Source organism: Schistocerca cancellata, chromosome 1, assembly GCF_023864275.1.
Source record: "Schistocerca cancellata isolate TAMUIC-IGC-003103 chromosome 1, iqSchCanc2.1, whole genome shotgun sequence".
Classification (NCBI taxonomy): domain Eukaryota; kingdom Metazoa; phylum Arthropoda; class Insecta; order Orthoptera; family Acrididae; genus Schistocerca; species Schistocerca cancellata.
In genome coordinates this window covers 1,003,290,638-1,003,294,149 of record NC_064626.1, presented here as the reverse complement: position 1 = coordinate 1,003,294,149, position 3,512 = coordinate 1,003,290,638, and positions in this window count along the sequence as shown.

The following is a 3,512-nucleotide window of genomic DNA, read 5'->3' as shown; positions in this document are numbered from 1 at the left end:
CTGATCATTTACCTTAAGTAAAAAAAAGGTCATTCATTAACGTACCTTCAATAGAGAAGAATATTTTCAGAAATGAGCCTATTGTTAAAAGAAAATCTGTGTCATTGCTGAAGATGTCGGCGAGGTTGCCAAAGAGACAACAATCCATTTCAATATGGTTTTGATAGTGTATTTTATTATTAAATGCAAAATGGTTCAAGGTCAGCAATAAGTGTATCTTTCCCACCAACTCTAAGATTTACCCAACAGTTAATTTCGTGTACCTCAGGAAATTTACTTTCACAATGTCTGTAGGAATATTTGTATGTAGGATAGCGATATCCCAGGAAGCAATAATGACTCCCTGTGGCACACTGGATTCTCTATATATCCATTTCATAACTGTTTTAACAGCCCATCTTGATAAATATGAAAGCAATTTTTAATTTAATGTATCAAATCTTATTGATGCTGTAAATAGGGCTTTTGCAGCCGTTTACAATCTAATGTATCGGCAAGTTATTTTTGTGCTGCTTAACTTGTGAGAGAATAATAGGTAGTTTGTGATTAGTCTGGATCTGCCTCCATCTTACCTGTTATGCAAGGAAAGGAAAATTCGAGCCTTAAAAAAAAAACCTCTTTAATTCACTAGTAAACTTTAGAAGCGGATTCTTCTTGGATTCCAGAATATCACTGGACTGGAAAAATTCTAACGTCTAAAAAAATGAGATAGACAATATTACATACGGGAAAATTAAGTAGACCTTTGGAGTAAAGTGAAGGACTGGTGTGAATATCAAGAACTGAGATCGGAATCCGGTCCTAAGCAAAGAAGGAAAAGCTGAAAGCTCGAAGGAAAATTTGGAGCGGCTGTGCAAGTGAAATGAAGGCAATGTTATAGAAAAGGAAGAGACTGCAAATGAAGATAAGATTGGCATCTGATACTACGAGAAAAATTAGAACACTACAAGTTTACGTCGTAACGAAGCCCCTGGAGTAGCGACATTCACTAAGAATTATTGAAATCCTTGTCAGAGCCATCCATGACAAAACTATGCCACCTGTTGTGGAAGATACGTGAGACAGGAGAAATAATACGACAAGATTGGAAAAATTCCAGCACCAAAGAAGACATTTGCTGACAGATGTTAGTAACATTGAACCATCACCTTAATAAGTCATGCTTACATAATACTTACAAGAATTGTTTGCAGAAGAATGGAAAAACTGGTGGTACCCGAGCTCGTAGAAGCTCTGTATGGGTTTCGGTGAATCGCAAGGACAGGCATACGACTTATCATAAAAGATAAGTTAAAGCAAGGAAAACCTACATTTATAGCACATGTATATGTAGAGAAGTTATTTGACATTCTTGACTGGAATACGCTCTTCTTGTTTCTGAAGGTAGCAGGAATAAAAGACAAATAGATAAAAGTAATCTACAGCTTGCACAGAATTCAGCCTGTCATTATAAGAACCGAAGAACGTGAAAGGGAAGCAGCAGTTGAGAAGGGATTGAAACAGGCGTACCTTTGGCAAGCTATAAAGGAAACCAAGGAGATGTTTGGAAAGGGGGTAAAAATTTAGGCAGAATAAATAAAGATTTTGTGTTTGCGGATGACGTTGTAATTCTGTTAGAGACAGCAAAGGACATGGAAGAGCCGTTGAATCGAATGTATAGCATCTTGCAAAGAGGTTATAAGATGAACAACAAAAGTAGGAAAAAGATAATGGAATACCGTCGAGTCAAATCAGGTTATGCTGAAGGAAACACTAGGGCACTAAAAGTAATAGATCCGTTTTGAAATTTGGGTAGCAAAACAACTGGTGATGGCAGAAGCAGAAAGTATATAAAATTCAGTTTATGTAAAGATTAACTAGTTAATATCTACTTTAAATTTAAGTGTTATGAACTCTGTTCTGAAAGTATTTTCCTAGTGTTTAGTCTTACACAGTTGTAAAACGTGGATGATAAGCAGTTCAGACAGAAAGAGACTAGAAGCATTTGAAATACGGTGCTACAGAAGAATGAGGAGATAGTAAATCGAATTGAGGAAAAACGATTTTATAGAACAACTTGACTAAAAGAATCTAGTTGCCATACTAACCTTAGTTAGTTTTAGTCGCTGACACTCTGGATCCTTTGGTGGAGGGGCTATAATTAACATAACGGTTGAAAACCTGCTAAGTCCAAGGAAAAGCTCCTAAATAGGTGATATGTAAATTGACTGCGATGATGAATGCATCAAATCATACAATGTAAGGATTGACACAAGCATCACATACGCTTGAAAGAAAACCAATCAAAAACACATTAATACAAGAGAACATATAAACGTAATAACCTAGAGAAACAAATACAAATTGACATTGTTCCATAATTAGTGGAAGAAAGACTGTGGTTGGATTAAGTAAGTAAACCAGAGCAGTTACTTGTCTTTCAAATGAATCAGGCTCGCGCTTCATTCTGATTACGAGTTTGGATTGAATCAGAAATATTATAGGCAGATTTTATTTTAGAGAATGTAGCATATACGTAATGCAGAAATTAATTCTGGAGAGGCATGTGTGACGATTGCTGAGAGTACCCATTCGTAATTGTAATACATCTTGCTGAACTGAATCTCTTTGCAATCAGAGGGCACAATAGCAGAGCGGTGACCAGGGGATGTCGGTAGGACAGGGATGGAGGCCAAGTTAGCACCCGGGGAACCAGTCGGCCGCAAGCCGTTGTTTAGGCGAGGGCCGTGGACCGTTATTCCATGGTCTTTCAGATGGACCGGCGGCGGTTTCTCTGTTTGAGAGGATTAAAGTTTGCTCGAATTGACGGCGACTGGGCTGGGGTGGTCCGCCAGTTACCCCCGGCACTTCCGCGAGGCACCGATATTTTCTATAGAGCGTCTCCAAACTGCCGTCGACCACCCGTGTAGTACGCGGGGGCGTCCAGTCGGATGGCCGTAAGAGCGTGTAAATCCGATAGCCGTGGTAACATAAGATTACTTCGTAATGTGGAAAGAGAAAAACTCTCCCATTCGCACACGGTTTGAAGCTGGGGGCCGTCCAGTCCACGTATAGACAATAGGAGGGGAACTCAGGCAGAGTTACGATTGGTCCGTGACTGCAAACTATGGGAACCTTGGCTTAAAAATTGTAATTTTACAGTTAACACAACACCCTTGTATCCTGTTAATTTTAAAATTTTACCGGCGAATTGACTGTTCAAACAAATTTCGGGCTTGCAGCCAGTCGTCGTTCAATACTTCGCACGATATTTCAACTGGGCACCTGCCAGTCATCTTCAGGTGAGCCGTTGCAGACTGGCGAAAACTTTTTTTTTTCTTTATTGTATTTCAATTCCCCATCGGGGCGGGCTGGAAGCAGCATATGCGCTTCTCTTCAGCCGAAAGACATAGAACAAACAATAGAAGACATTTAAAAAGAACAAAGGAGAGGGGGAACATCATGGAAGGCAACAGACAAAGAACGGGGCGACCGTAAAATGGAGATAAAACTGTTAAAACTGTTTAAAAGTA